At 47.7% G+C, this 16,969-nt stretch overlaps 1 protein-coding gene across 4 annotated transcripts in view; it reads right to left on the reverse strand.

Moving 5' to 3' along the window:
- The window catches only part of RAP1GAP (RAP1 GTPase activating protein), a 111,971-nt gene that overhangs the window by 62,845 nt on the left and 32,157 nt on the right, over positions 1 to 16,969 (reverse strand). The gene's annotated exons all lie outside the window — the stretch shown is intronic.

Here is a 16,969-nt window from a genome sequence, read left to right on the forward strand (position 1 = left end):
GGGAGCCCTACCTGGAGATGCTGCCGGCAGGGATTGAACCCGGAACCTTCTGCATGCCAAGCAGGGGCTCTTCCACTGAGCGAGGGCCCTTCCCTTAAAACACAGGAAGGTGCCTTCTACCGAGACATTGGCTTCATCTGCCTCAATATTGTCTACACTGGCTGGCAGCCGCTCGCCAAGGTTTAAACCTTTAATAATAATAATAATAAATTTTATTTATACCCCGCCCTCCCCAGCCAAGACCGGGCTTAGGGCGGCTAACAACCAATAATAAAAACAAATTGATTAAAATGCAATTTAAAAAACAAGATTAAAATACAACATTAAAACATCACGATGCAGCCTCTTCACAGGAGGAGAAAGGGAAAAGAAAGAGGGGGAGGGAATCAAACTGATTCTAAGCCAAAGGCCAGGCGGAACAACTCTGTCTTACAGGCCCTGCGGAAAGAAATCAGATCCCGCAGGGCCCTGGTCTCATGAGACAGAGCGTTCCACCAGGCCGGAGCCAGTGTTGAGAAGGCCCTGGCTCTGGTTGAGGCTAATCTGACTTCCTTAGGGCCCGGGACCTCAAGGGTGCTGCTATATATTGACCTTAAGGTCCTCCGGGGGGCATACTGGGAGAGGCGGTCCCGTAGGTACGATGGTCCTAAGCTGTGAAGGGCTTTAAAGGTCAAAACCAGCACCTTAAATCTGACCCTGTACTCCACCGGGAGCCAGTGCAGCTTGAAAAGCACTGGGTGAATATGCTCCCATGGCAGAGACCCCGTGAGGAGCCTCGCTGCAGCATTCTGCACCCGCTGGAGTTTCTGGGTCAGCTTCAAGGGCAGCCCCGCGTAGAGCGAATTACAGTAGTCAAGCCTGGAGGTGACCGTTGCATGGATCACTGTGGCCAGGTCGGGGCGGGAATGGTAAGGGACCAACTGCTTGATGTGGCGAAGGTGGAAAAATGTCGCCTCGGCTGTTGCTGTAACCTGCGCCTCCATGGAAAGGGAGGCGTCAAGGATTACACCCAAACTCTTTGAAGCTTCCTGGCTCCTAAAAGCAGCTCAAGGAGGAAGGAAGTGGGGACTGTACAGTGGTACCTCAGGTTAAGTACTTAATTCGTTCCAGAGGTCTGTTCTTAACCTGAAACTGTTCTTAACCTGAAGCACCACTTTAGCTAAAGGGGCCTCCTGCTGCTGCCGTGCCGCCGGAGCACGATTTCTGTTCTTATCTTGAAGCAAAGTTCTTAACCCGAGGTACCTTTTTTTTTAAAAAAAAATAATATTTATTAAGATTTTGGAAATTACAAAAAGAAAAAAGAAAAATTTAACATACAAAGACATAAACAAAAACAAAAACACTACATAAAACGTTAAACATTAAATTAAACATTAAATTAAACATTAAATTAACAAGACAAAACAAAAGTAATTAAAAACACTTCCGATATTTTCAATCCCAACTTTCATACGCTTGTTTCATTGACTTCCTCACACCTCCCTTTTTGTATTCCACTTCAATTAACTGTTTCAGCAAATCCTTTCCATCTTCATCTATTTTCTATCTTATCCTGAAGCAAAGTTCTTAACCCGAGGTACTATTTCTGGGTTAGCGGAGTCTGTAACCTGAAGCATACGTAACCTGAAGCGTATGTAACCCGAGGTACCACTGTAATCATAGAATTGCGACAGTCATAGTTGAAAGGATCCCAAGGGTCATCCAGCCCAACCCTTTGCAATTCAATCGTCCCAATTGGTGAATCACCTTTCCCCTTCACTGAGACATTGGCCTTTGTTTTTTCTATTTTTCTCATCCTGGCTATAAAGCTGAATCAGGAGCTTTGTGGGCCACTTAGGACGGCTTCCAATATTCGGAAACGGAAGAGGGGAAAAGGAACCATGCAACGCACCCCACCTCACTGACCGTTGGGCAAACAGGTTATTCCCAGAATCCGGAGGCGGCGCCAACGGCAATGGCGGTCTCCTTCTAGCTCAGACGGAGAAGCTCCGCGGAAATCGGGTCGTCCGCTACGGCGAAGCGGAGACCCTGGCAAAAATCACAGGCAGGAGAAGCCTGTGACCGTGGGACTCGGCGGGCACCAGTAGCGCCCCCCGGATCAGCGAAGGGACCCCGTAAGGGGCTCTGGAGCGTAACGGGAGTCTGGTGCGGTGCTGAGAGTCAATCGCTCCTTCCGTGGGGTGAAGCCGCAAAAGCTGTTGCCGGAGAGCGCTGACCTTTTTCCTGTGACAATTCGGCTGCTAAACAACAACCCGTGAGTAGGTGAAGTTTAAGAATTGGGACTCAAAGGAGAAAAAGGATTAATTTGGCACTGAAGTGGGAAGGTGTAAACCTGAAGTCCGCCTTCCGTTTCTGTATACAGTTCAAAGCAAAGACTCTTTAAGCTAAGACCTGGAGAGTGGCGTTTTAAAGGCTCCAAATCAGACATTCCCGGCTTTGAAACATGAAACAGCCTCTTGATGTGGAGTTTGACAAGGACTTAGATCAGTGCTGGGGGGGGTCAGATGTTGGAGGACCCCCTCCTGCAATGTACAGCAGCCATCCAAGCCAGTGGTTAGGGACATCCAGGGCATCCAGCAACATCTGGAGGGACACAGATGTGACCCCAACCAAGGTTTAACTCTTTGCGAGGTCCAAACCAAAGAAGAACGGCAACTTAAGTTGACAGAATATGCACAACTTGCAAACTTAACATACACAACAAGAGAACGAGAAGAGCATACGTTAAAAGAAGATTGGAAAACTTTTATGGGATATATGGGAAATAATGGTATACAGCTGAAAACGCTGGCAACATTAAGATAAATTCTTTTTTTAAAAAAATAAATAAATATTTATTTGGTTTTTCAGATTAAAGTTTTACAATCACATATCCAACATACAACATAGAAACAAAATGCCAAAGATTCTCCTGAACTTCCCTCCTCCTCTTTGTGGGTCCTATATTTCCTCTTCATCTTTTATGATCATCCAAATCTTTTACCTCTCCATTGTGTCCAAAATTCACCATTAAACTGCAAGTGTTATTCCAATCCTTCTAATGGTTTCAACTGCCTACCATGGTTTTTTAGATTATAAATTTTCATTCCTTATTAAAATTTTGATCTTCCTGATTTCTGATTCTTCCAGTCATTTTAGCCATTTCAGCATAATCCATCAACTTAATCTGCCATTCATCTCTCGGAGGGACTTTATCTTCTTTCCATTAAGATAAATTCGACAGTGTAAGTAAGTTTTGATGGATGCAATAATGGAAAAGCGATTGGTATAGTTTTTGTAAAATATGCAGGGATTTAAGACATGTAAAATGAACCATGGAGAGAGAAGGGAAGTCACTGAGAATTTAAGGATGTAAAATGAGTATTTGAAATTGTAAAACAGAAAATTTAATAAAAATCATAATAGGTAAAGGTAAAGGGACCCCTCACCATTAGGTCCAGTCGTGACCGACTCTGGGGTTGCGGTGCTCATCTCGCTTTATTGGCCAAGGGAGCCGGCGTACAGCTTCCGGGTCATGTGGCCAGCATGACTAAGCTGCTTCTGGCGAACCAGAGCAGCGCACGGAAACACCATTTACCTTCCTGCTGCCTATTTATCTACTTGCACTTTGACATGCTTTTGAACTGCTAGGTTGGCAGGAGCAGGGACCGAGCAACGGGAGCTCACCCCGTTGCAGGGATTCGAACCGCCGACCTTCTGATCGGCAAGTCCTAGGCTCTGTGGTTTAACCCACAGCGCCACCCGTGTCCCCCCAAAAAATCATAATAGTAAAAAAAAAATTATAATAGTAAAGGTTTAAATCTTTAGAATTGAAGAGGGTTGGACTAGATGACCCTCGAGACCCCTTCCAAATCTATGATTTTGTGACATATCTAAGAAGCACTTGCAGTTCTAAAAAACACACATCTCACCTCAACTGGTTTTCTGTTAATTGGATTTTCATCAGAGATTCCTAACTGGGAAAGGGACGCCACCCAGTGGCACCATTAAACCTCAAGCAACAGTGAAATTCAAAGTTCAAGCTGCATGCCATAGAACAGGGGTCAGCAAACTTTTTCAGCAGGGGGCCGGTCCACTGTCCCTCAGACCTTGTGGGGGACCAGACTATATTTTGGGGGGCAAAATGAATGAATTCCTATGCCCCACAAATAACCCAGAGATGCATTTTAAATAAAAGGACACATTCTACTCATGTAAAAACACACTGATTTCCAGACCATCCGCGGGCCTTTATTTATTTATTTAAATAATATTTATTACTTTTCCAACAATTTAAACACTACAAAAAAGAAGAACAATACAATACAATACAATACAATACAAAAACACTACATAACACTAACACATTAAACTAACAAAACAAAACAAAGACAGTTTTAAACACATCAAATAATTTCAGTATCTTATCTTTCATTCACTTATTTCCACGACCTCCTCACATCTCCCTTTTTGTATTCCACTGGATTTAGAAGGCGATTGGGCCGGATCCCGACCCTGGGCCTTAGGTTGCCTACCCGTGCCATAGATGGGTACAAAATGTACAAAACTACTAGTTCAAATATATGTTGGAAGTGTAAGGAAAAGGAGGAGACATTTTATCATATGTGGTGGGATTGTAATGTAATTAATTTGGGGGGGGGGATTGATATACAACGAATTGAAGAAAATGTTCCATTTAACATTTGTTAAAAAACCTGATGCATTTTTGTTAGAGAATGTAGGGAAAGATCTGCCAAAAAAGCTGAAAAACATCTTCATGTATGTGACAACGGCTGCGAGAGTTCTAATAGCACAAGCTTGTAAGACTGAAGAAACCCCAACTAAAGAATCATGGCATGAAAAATTGACGGACTACGCAGAACTGACAAAACTGACATATAAGCTACGGGACAAGGATAACTGTGACTTTAAAGATGAATGGGAACCCTTTACAAAGTATCTGAAGACGCAACAAAGCGAACTGGACTCCTCGGCAGGTTTTGAATAAACATTCACAAACTTTTTATTGATAATAATCAGCTAAATAGTTTGAGGATCTATACAGCTTTGTAACATGCAGAAAACAGCATTCTCAGAGAAACCAAAGACTGGAACTGAGGGAAGCTGGGGGGATGGGGGGTGGGTTTTGTGGGGGGGGGAGAAAAAATGGGGGGGGGGGAATAAGGATGATATGTTTTTGGATAATATGTTTTGTCTTAATTTTGAATAAAAAAAAACAAACAAAAATTCTCTCTCTTCCCCCCTCCCTCCCTCTGAAGCTCAAGATTCAACCTCGGTGCCCACATGGCCAGGGGTAGGCTGGCTGAAGCCTGAGAGGCCCCTGGCATTGCAGCAGCAGCAGCCACCATGGCCTACGTGGCAGAGAAAGGCAGAAGAGAGAGACACACAACGCTACTTCAAGAGTTTCCATGGCAACGGGATGCTGGGGAGAGAGGGACAAGGAAGAGGCGGCTCAAGTAATTGATTGGCAATTACCATCGGGTAATCGGGTAATTATGGTGACAAATCGTGCTCCGAACTCCAGCCTCCCGCACAGAGGAGGGAGGAGGCGAATATGAACCTCTCTCCTGGCAACCCAGGGTCTCCTTGTGCCCACCAGAGGGAGCCCTCGAACCGCCGCTCCCTCCAAAGGCTCTGGGTGCCTGCTGCTCCTGTCGCCCACCACCAGGGCCGGCCCTACCCTGAGGCAGAAGCCTCGGGCGTCAGAGACCAAGGGGCAGGCAGTAGGCACCGTTGCATAAGCCAACCTGCAGGTCTCAGGTGTTGCCAGCATCTGACACATCCCAAAACCCTATGCTGGCACAGAAGCAGCCACCATTGTCCTGTCCCAGTTATGTGAGATCAGAGTTTTGTCCAAATAATAATAATAATAATAATAATAATAATAATAATAATAATATCCAAGGCATCACTGTCCTCACAGTGGCCAACCAGCTGTCCATTCTGGGAAGCTCCCAAGCAAGAGCCATCTCTCATTCTCAATCACCATTCTAAGGTAGACTGACTCTGTCCATGGAGGCTCGATTTAGGAATCAAAAGGAAACTAAGATCCTGCTGGATCAGTCCACTGGCCCATCTTGCCTGGCCTTCTGTTCTCACAATGCCCCAAAGGGAAGGAGCCCACAAGCGGCGCTGAACGCAACGGTCACGCTCCCAGCTTCTGATTTCCAGCGACATTCACTGCCTCTGGCAATGGAGGGAGAGCACAGCCATTCTGACTCACAGCCACCGATAGCTTCCTCCTGCACAAATTTGACTGTTATTGATTTAGAGTCCTGTTGTTATTATTATTATTGCGATCTTTTGTTAAAATCATTTGAGCAAATGCAGAAATTTATTTGTGTGCGGCTCCAGCCAGGCTGCCTGCCTCTTTTGCTCCCAGGAGGCCTGCCTCTCCCCAGCTGGGCTTCTCCCCTCCTCCTGGGGGCTGCTGGCTCCCCCCAGCATCAAATCCCCGCTCTGTTTTTGCAAAACAGGAGAGCTGCCTGCCCTGAATATGCAGGAGATGCAGATGAGCTTGACAGGGGAGCCTTGTTTGTTTGCTCACGCTGTCAGGGTGGCAGAGTGACAACCAGAGCAAAGGGGTGTCCTTGGGAAAAACAACAACAATTTTTCTTTTTTAAACTGCCTCCTGGGTTTCTGCCTTCATGTCCATCATGGGGCCGTCTTCTCCCAAAGAATCATGCACCACAGAGGGGGAGGCGGCAGTAGCGTAGCGTGGGTTGTCAGCACCCGGGGCAAGGCAAGTAATTTGCGCCCCCTAACCCGTGGATTTGCGCCCCCTAACCCTGTCCCTAACCCTAACCCCCAGATGTTGCGCCCGGTGCGGCCGGCCCCCCCTGCACCCCCCACGCTACACCACTGGGAGGCGGTCAAGCCCCTTTCCCTTTTCTCCTTTCACTCAGGCACTCAGCATCCTCAAATCAAAACAGATCCTGGCTGCCCCTATTGCTTTAATTCCTGAAAATGGCTGAGTAATTGCAGAGGTCACCCTCTGGGTCCTTTCCAAGCATGTGGCTTCCCACAAAGGATGCTGGGAACTGTAGTTTATCATACCCCCCCCCCAGAGCTGCAGCATCCGGTTTCCTCAGCAAGCTACAGTTCCCAAGAGTCTTCTGGGAGCAAAAGTCTTGTGCTTTCAATGCGCACACGGCCCCAGTCTGTGTGAGCTTGTCACCCAGTCCCAGATCAACAGAACCAAAGAATCATGGAATCAGAAGGGAACCCATCTAAGTCCAGGGGTTCCCAAACTTGGGTCTCTGGCTGTTTTTGGACTATGATTCCCACCGTCCCTGGCCACCAGGGATGATGGGAGTTGTAGTCCAAAAACAGCCGGAGACCCAAGTTTGGGGAACCCTGATCTAGTCCGACCCCCTGCAATGTAGGAATCACAGCTTAAAGGCTCGCCTGCAAGTGAAAGGTTATCTGCATGTGCTCAGGGACCCTCTGCTATGACATCATGTGATTTAAGCCTCATGGTGACACACACACAAACTGAAGATTCAGTCCCCGAGGAGAGGAAGAGGCAGTTTTGCCTCGCCTTGAGCCAGGCTCCTGCCCCATAAACTTGCTTCCCCACTCCAGAGCTCATTCAGGCCCAGTGCAACTCCTTCCCAAGGCTACAAAAAGTTTCTGCATAGCAAAGGCACCTCTTGAACCCACAGCCTCTCTTATCTTGGGGAGGGGGGAGTGTATGTTCATTGGGAGAACACCTTCAGAGTTAAACCTGCTGGCCAGGTGACCCTCAACTCTGACAATGCCTGCATCTCTGGGCAGCAAGAGTGTTGAGTTGGGAAGGTTATTAATTTTGCCCTTCGCCTCCCACAGTCGATGGAGGCTTCAGTTCAATTTGCATTAGCAAGGAAATAAAATTTAATCGGGTCATAATTAAAACAATACAACATAGAACAAATATATACACGCTGCTGTGTTCATCAAAAAAACTACATTGACAGTGGATTGTGTTAATTGCACTCAAGAGTAGACCCACTGAAATTAATGAACATGATTTCTTTAGGTCCATTCACTTCAAGGGGTCTAGCCCAAGAGTTTAGCTGGAGACAACTCTGTGTTTTAATTTGTTTTTTGACTATTGGGTCCATCTACTCACAGTTGCCAACCAGGTGCCCCCAAGGAAGACCCACAAGCAGGATTTGAACATAAGGCCACTCTCCCCTGCTGGGATTCCCAGCAACCGTAAAGGCAGAGAACAGCCATCATGTCTAGTAGCCATCAATAGCCCTCTCCTCCATGAATCACTCTAATCCTCTCTTTTAATTTTTTTTTTATTCCTGCATTGCATCCCTTCCAACAATTCCATGATTCTATATTAATAAAACTGAAGGTGAAATGAGATCTTAAATGGTGGTGGAGATTTGAAGATGAAGAAGAAATCCACAGGATGGAGGAGAAAATGAACTTAGGGGTGGGAAATGTGTTTCTAAACCATCACAAAGTCTCCCCTCCCCTGGAAAGACCAAGAAGTAAAAGGCCTGATGGAGCCACAGCAAATTTCGATTTGCATTAAATAAAACTCACTCACTCAAATTTCATGCAAATTTGGAGCTGATTCTGCAAAGGCCGTGAACAGCTGTGGCTAGAACCTCTTGACCAGGCAGGCATGCTCCCTCGAAGACATGAGAGAGAGAGAGAGAGATATCCTGGAGGGGAAATTATAATTTGCAAGGAAGATGTTGGACGCAGAGAAGCAGAGAGATGGATGCATTTCGTTACAGCTGGTGACAGGAGTGAAAGAGAAGCAGAAAGACACAGCCCTTCAAGGAAGCTGGGACGGTTTATATTTATCCCTTCTCTCCCTGTCTCTCTCTCTCTCTCTCTGAACCAGAACATTCCATCTGCAGGCACACAGAGCCTTTGGTGCACAGAGGCTGGGGCGAATTAGATTCCTGCTCACAGTGGTCAACGAGAGGCCTATGGGAAGCCTGCAAGCAGGATTCGAACTCAAAAGCAACGGTCCCCTCCTGCAGTTTCCAGCAACTGATAATCGGAAGCCTTGCTGCCTCTCTCTGACTGTGGCGACAGAGCCGGGTTTGCAGCGGCACTCCAGAGACGCTTGTGTCGGCGGAGGATGTTGTTGTTTAGTCATTTAGTCGTGTCCGACTCTTTGTGACCCCCTGGACCAGAGCACGCCAGGCACTCCTGTCTTCCACTGCCTCCCGCAGTTTGGTCAAACTCATGCTGGTAGCTTCGAGAACACTGTCCAACCATCTCGTCCTCTGTCGTCCCCCTTCTCCTTGTGCCCTCCATCTTTCCCAACATCCGGGTCTTTTCCAGGGAGTCTTCTCTTCTCATGAGGTGGCCAAAGTATTGGAGCCTCAGCTTCAGGATCTGTCCTTCCAGTGAGCACTCAGGGCTGATTTCCTTCAGAATGGATAGGTTTGATCTTCTTGCAGTCCATGGGACTCTCAAGAGTCTCCTCCAGCACCAGAATTCATGAGCATCAATTCTTCAGCGATCAGGCTTCTTTATGGTCCAGCTCTCACTTCCATACATCACTACTGGGAAAACCATATCTTTAAATATACGGACCTTTGTCTCTGCTTTTTTTTTTAAGATGCTGAGGATAAACACCGGACCTTTGTCGGCAAGGTGATGTCTCTGCTTTTTAAGAAGCTGAGGATAAACACCAGCAACTCCACAAAAGCTTCGGCGGCTGCAAAATCTCTTCCGGCTCCTGAAAAACACTACCTGCAGTAACCAGAAGAGGCCACCAGGTGGCGCCCCTCCACCCCAAACCTGAAGGTTGGAGGAAAGAATTCTAAAACGTCAACAGCAATTGCTCAGCCAAAAGCAAAACAAAACCAGGACCCTCCGGCATTAACAGCCAGGCTGCTCTGCCTCTCATGCTCCGGGCTGATGCTTCTCCCAAGGTGCAGTTATCATGGTTGGAACCGAGCCACTGGCTCTGAGAAACACAGCAGCCTTCTGGCCAGCCTGCAACGCACTCCGAGCAGCCAACATTGGCCGTGTGTTCCCAGTCTCCCTGCCTTCGCCTTACCCAGGGACAGGGGAGTGGAGAGGGACCGATCCCCCCCCCCCACAGGATTGCAGGATGTGTGTTATAGTGCACAGCTCCCTTTGGATAAGTCCCTTCCCTCTCGGGGAGAACCTCTATCATGACTGGCTGAAAAGCAAACCTTTTGGAAAAGCAAGACGGTTAACAGCTTATTTATTAATCAATCAACAGCCCTCCCCCCTCATTTAATGCATTTATATTGAATTGAAATTGAAATACTTTATTGTCACTTGTACAACTTGTATACAGTGAGATTACACGAGCACCCCCCACTCAGCTCTCTTAGTCTTAATTCCCCTCGTTTACTGTATTATATCACACGTTCCTTCCTCCAAGGGATGCGGGTGGCGCTGTGGGTTAAACCACAGAGCCTAGGACTTGCTGGTCAGCGGTTCGAATCCCGACGGGGAGGTTGTTCGGTCCCTGTTCCTGCCCACCTAGAAGTTCGAAAGCACGTCAAAGTACAAGTAGACAAATAGATACTGCTCCGGCGGGAAGGTAAACGGTGTTTCCGTGTGCTGCTCTGGTTTGCCAGAAGCAGCTTAGTCATGCTGGCCACATGACCTGGAAGCTGTACGCCGGCTCCCTCGGCCAATAAAGCGAGATGAGCACTGCAACCCCAGAGTCGGCCACGACTGGACCTAATGGTCAGGGGTCCCTTTACCTTTTACTCCTTCCTCCAAGGAGCTCAAGACAGTGTTCGTGGCTCTCCTCCTCCTCATTCCCACAACCACCCTGTTGGGAATCGGCTGAGAGGCAATGATCAGGCTGAGAGGCATGGCTGAGCAGGGATTTGAACCCTGGTCTCACCCAGGTCATCATCCAACACTATAGCACAAAGGTAAGGGACCCCTAGACAGTTAAGCCCAGTCAAAGGCGACTATGGGGTAGCGATGCTCATCTCGCTATCAGGCCGAGGGAGCCGGCGTTTTGCCACAGACAGCTTTCTGGGTCATGTGGCCAGCAGGACTAAACCACTTCTGGCATGACCGGACACTGTGACAGAAACCAGAACGCCATTTACCTTCCCGTCGCAGAGGTACCTATTTATCTACTTGCACATTGACGTGCTTTCGAACTGCTAGGTTGGCAGGAGCTGGGACAGAGCAACGGGAGCTCACCCCATCGCAGGGATTCAAACCGGCGACCTTCTGATCGGCAAGCCCAAGAGGCTCGGTGGTTTAGACCACAGCACCACCCGCGTCCCTCCAACATACTAACCACTATGCCACACTGACTCTCCTTAAAGGCTCACCACTGGGGTTGACAGGTCAGGAGCACCCCAGACCCTGGGATTTCAGGGCTGAGACATGGGGCAGCCCCTGGTGATGCCATTGGGGGGGGGGCTGTGGGAGGTGGTTAATTGGGAGAGAGGAAGGGAAGAGGGAAGTGATATCACAGGCCCCAAGGAGGTCAACGCCCCCCTGGAGATGGAGGTTAATTAGGGGGAAAAGGAAGGCAGGCCCCACTTTTTATCACATCACTTCTGTTCCTCTTCAAGTCTGGGATCCTGAAATTTGAATTCTGGAAATTTGGTCATATCTCCACCACCATACAACTGCTGGAGCTTGACCATTTGTTCACACAAGCCTTTTTCATATTCCGGACCGACATCAACAGGGCCACCAGTTTTCTGGCTCTTTGTGTTATATTCTCTGATCTTGTGCGAAGAGGGTTTCTTGCACAGGACTAAGTTCCTTTGACTTATTAAAAGCAATGGCTGGAAAGCCAACATTTCCATGCAAGTGGAAGAAGATTGCAGAACAGAGCTGTTGGAGAATCATGATGTATTTGTAGAAATTTCAGCTCCTTGCTTCCTGTCCCCGCTCCTCCACCAGAACAGAGGGAGAATAGGGTAATTCATTTTGAGATGATGCACCAATTTACGCAAAAACCACCTTTGGTGCAAGGGCTGCCTTCATTTCAGACTTGGTGAGAAACACACACACACACACACACACACACACACACACACACACACATCTCAAGACACAGACACGGAAGATGTTCTGGGGACTAGAAACATGCCCTCCAGGAGTTACCTAAAAGGATTTTGGAAGTGCGGTGGATGGGAAGCAGCAAGGCTTAATGGGCTCCGTCAGAACATCTCAAATCCAGGCCTGGAGCCTTCTTGCACAATTCCTACTTTCTTCAGAAAATCATGCTTTGTGTGTTTGTGTTTGTGGGGGGCGGGGGCGGGAAATGACTACAGATCTGGTATAATTACCATCATCATTTGCCCACAGGGGGATGGAGGGGGAACAGTCCTTGGCAAACGTTACCCAGAAACGAGGGTAAAGTCCATTCTTCTCTTCGAGGCAGATAGATAGATATATCTATCATCTGCTTAATGCCAGGAGCAGATTTCTCCCTTACTGAAGAGCAAAGGGGCACTGCGTTGGCACTGCTGGCATATGGAGAGGTAGCGCTGTATAGTGGGAAGAGAGGGTGGGGCTGGGACATGGGAAACACGCCAGTTCAAATCCCCTGCTAGGCTGTGAGGGCCCGGTGGGTGACCTGGGGCCTGCCAGAGTCACTCAGCCTAACCTTCCTTGCAAGGTTGTTGTGAGATTAAAGCAGGGAAATGGGGAGGAGAGAATCATGCACATCGCACCGAGTTTCTTGGGAGAAAAAGTTAATGGAATGATAAAGAAGTAACTTCTCCAGAAGAACAGACCACAGATTGGGCCCCGCTCTGAAGGGGTGTCTCCTTGCGTGTGTTCTTAAGAGAGGCAGCAGTAGTATATTGGTTAGAGCAAGAGTCAGCAAACTTTTTCAGCGGGGGGCCGGTCCACTGTCCCTCAGACCTTGTGGGGGGCCGGACTATATTTTGAAGGAAAAAAAATTGTGAACAAATTCCTATGCCCCACAAATAACTCAGATATGCATGGTAAATAAAAGCACACATTCTGCTCATGTAAAAACACCAGGCAGGCCCCACAAATAACCCAGAGATGCATTTTAAATAAAAGGACACATTCTACTCATGTAAAAACATGCTGATTCCTGGACTGTCCGCGGGCCGGATTGAGAAGGTGATTGGGCCAGATCCGGGCCCAGGGCCTTAGTTTGCCTACCCATGGGTTAGAGTGTCGGACTAAGGCATGGGAAAGATCAGGGTTCGATTCCCCATCCAGCCACACAGCTGGGTGTGTCCTTGGGAGCCAGTCACTCAGCCTAACCTGCCTCGCAGGGTTGTCGTGTAAATAAGTAGGGAGGAAGGTAACCATGCCTTGAGCTTCTCGGAGGAAAGGCAGGATAAAAAAATACAACAAATAAGGCTTTATCCTGAGGTTCAAAATCCCCAGATCCTTATTGCCCAATTAGTGTTATTCCCATATTATTCCCAAGTTAGTTAGTGCTTTTATGCTGGGAAAGAGGCTGCGGGTGGGTGGATTTGCAGCATGTGTGCCTGCATGATTTGGGGTTGGGGTAAAAATGTATTATTAGCTGCAGAGCCAGGCCCTTATATAGCCCTGCACTGGGAGAGGGCCATGCCCCAGCGGCAGAACACCTGCTTGGCATGCAGAAGGCCCCAAGTTCAATCCCCAATAGCAGCAGCTCCAGGAAAGGGCTGGGAAGAGACTCCACATCGGAAACCTCCAAGAGCTGCTGCTGCTGCCAGCCAGTGTCTCAACTCAATCCCTATCAGCCAGGGATGATGATGGCAGTTCTGAGTCCAGCAGCAACTGGAAAGTGCCAGGTTCCCTGTCTCTACCTTAAATGAAGGCAGAGTTGTGATGGAGAGAGAGACGGACAGTAATGGCAAGTGATGGTCAAGTTCAGCACAGGAAAACCTGCTGGTCTCCAGATGGTGTTGGACTCTTTTAACTCCCATCAGCCTCAGCAGCCAGGCATGACAGATTTGGAGCCCAACATCATTTTGCCTCCCACTATTGCTGTATGCTACCAGTGTCGAAGCAATGATTCTTCAACATCAACTTTGTTGGACTAGTCATTTTTAGGGAAGCTTTAAAAGTTAAAAAGCATTAAAAGTTTAGAGAAGCTTTTAATGTTTAATCGGTTATTGTATTTTAGTGTTTTGTTGGAAGCCGCCCAAAGTGGCTGGGGAAACCCAGCAAGATGGGCGGGGTATAAATATCATCATCATCATCATCATCATCATCATCATCATCATCTTGTGAGGGTGCCTGATTATCATCTTCCAAAGCAACTACTCTATTCCCAATTTAAACATGGAAAGTGTAATGCTGGTGGTCAACAAAAGAGGTTTAAAGACTCTCTCAAGGCAAATTTTTTAAAAGTAGGATAAACACCGACAACTGGGGAACACTGGCCTGCGACCATTCCAACTGGAGAACAGCCTTTACCAAAGGTGTCGTGGGCTTTGAAGACACTCGAACTCAGGACGAAAGGGAGAAACGTGCTAAGAGGAAGGCACGCTTGGCAAATCCTCACCGTGATCAACTCCTGCCTGGAAACTTATGCCCCCACTGTGGAAGGAGGTGTGGATCCAGAATTGGCCTCCACAGTCACTTATGGACTCACTGTTAAAACCGTGCTTATGGAAGACAATCTTACTCAGCTACGAGGGATCGAAGAAGAAGAAGAAGAAGAAGAAGAAGAAGAAGAAGAAGATGACCTCATTCCCATCTTGCAACAGAGCAAGTCCACCCCACAAAAAACTTAGCCCCAAGAGGTTTTTGTTTTTTAAGTGTGTGCATGAACGCACACCACCTTTCAAACATTTGTGAAGCCAAGAGTAAGTCGAAACACAGCTTCTCCACCCCTTCCTATCATCGCTGCAGCCAACGGTTTGCTGGCTCAATATTACAGCATCTTAGGAGCAGCGCCTAATGCCTAATGAAGAGATAAGTTTCCCCTGATTAAAGAACTGATAGAGATTTCCTCGCTTGGGTGGAAATCGCTTCTCAGGAGCCAGAAGCCTGGAGAGAGGCAGTGAGGAGGGGGTCGCGATCCCCTCCATCAGCAGCCCAGAGCCACCCCCCCCCCCCGAGGACACCCAAATGATCCATTTATGGTCAACAAAGACATCTTTTGAATTTATCAGATGCTATCACCGTCTCCACTCTCACAACCCCAGACAAAAAGAACTGAGAGCCTAAAAACATATCTGCCCAGTTGATGAAAATGGTAATAATAATAATAATAATAATAATAATAATAATAATAATAATAATAAATTTTTATTTATACCCCACCCTCCCCAGCCAAGACCGGGCTCAGGGTGGCTAACAACCAATAATAAAAGCAAGTTGATTAAAATACAATTTAAAACATTAAGATACAACATTAAAACAATTAGCAAGCAATCTCATTATAGGAGGAGAAAGGAAAAAGAAAAAGGGGGAGGGAATCAAACTGATTCTCAGCCAAAGGCCAGGTGGAACAACTCTGTCTTACAGGCCCTGCGGAAAGAAATCAGATCCTGCAGGGCCCTGGTCTCATGAGGCAGAGCGTTCCACCAGGCCGGAGCCACTGTTGAGAAGGCCCTGGCTCTGGTTGAGGCTAATTTAACTTCCTGAGGGCCCGGGACCTCTAGGGTGTTGCTATATATGGACCTTAAGGTCCTCCGTGGGGCATACCGGGAGAGGCGATCCCGTAGGTACTAGGGTCCTAGGCCGTGAAGGGCTTTAAAAGTCAAAAGCAGCACCTTAAATCCGACCCTGTACTCCACCGGGAGCCAGTGCAGCTTGAAAAGCACTGGGTGAATATGCTCCCATGGCAGGGACCCTGTGAGGAGCCTCAATGCAGCATTCTGCACCCACTGGAGTTTGTGGGACAGTTTCAAGGGCAGCCCCACGTAGAGCGAATTACAGTAGTCAAGCCTGGAGGTGACCATCGCATGGATCACTGTGGCCAGGGCGGGGCGGGAAAGGTAAGGGACCAATTGCTTCATGCAGCAAAGGTGGGAAAAGGTGGCATCCCAGGCCACAAGTTTTCAGGGCCCAGATATGCGACCTAGGAGCGGCCCCTGGTGATGTCATGGGGGACGGACTACGGGATAAATCCTTGCGTTAAGAGAAATCCTTGACATTTGCAAGTATCTGCATCTTTCGAATTATATTCCTGCAGTTCTGGGAGATAAGGGCTGGGCAACGGAAGTGTTGGGGCTGCAAGTCCTTCTGGCGGCCCCCAGACTTTTGCCTTGAACCTGGAAGGACAAAACAGCCAACCTCTCTCACCCCATAGATCAAGGAGGCTTGCTGCCCTTCCTACGTCTGAGCCCATTTCTTACAGTCGGCCATTTATTTTGAACGCCTATCCGGACCTTTCACTTGGCAATACGTATCGATTTATATGTTTGCTCTGAGATGGATGTATTGATTGTCGCTGTATTATTAATGTGAGGTGATGTTTTCTTTAATGTCCTGCTTTTTCCTCTATTTTCTTTCTTTAAACCCACCACTTGCTATATAAATCAGTAAGAATATCCTTCCTGGGTAATTGACACCAGTCTCGTATACGTAATAGTTACCTGTAGATTGCTAAGCCAGAAAAGGTCATGGTCAAAGGTCAAAGTAGAGTTGAAATGGACCCCAGTCCAACCCCTTGGATTGCAGGAACCTCAGCTACAGCAGCCCTGACAGATGGCCACCCAAGCTCTGCGTAAAAACCTCCAAGGAAGGAGAGTCCACTACTAGGGAGACCATTCAACTGTCGAACAGCGCTGGCTCTAAGAAAGTTCCTCCTGATGCTTTGTCGGGATCTCCTTTCTTGAAACTTGAAGCCATGGGTTCGAGTCCTACCCTCCAGAGCAGGAAACCCTCCAACCAGCTCTGCTCAAAAGAATCACTGACCTCCTCCAGTGATCTTGATAAAGGTGACATTTGGTCTTCACAAGGGGTCCGCAAAATGCAGCACCCAGGTCTTTAGTCCAACAACTAATATATTATATATTATACTACTACAGTCGTACCTTGGAAGTCGAACGCCTTGTGAGACGAACGT

The sequence above is a fragment of the Podarcis erhardii genome (assembly GCF_964252035.2).
Source record: "Podarcis erhardii genome assembly, chromosome: 7".
NCBI classification, from domain to species: domain Eukaryota; kingdom Metazoa; phylum Chordata; class Lepidosauria; order Squamata; family Lacertidae; genus Podarcis; species Podarcis erhardii.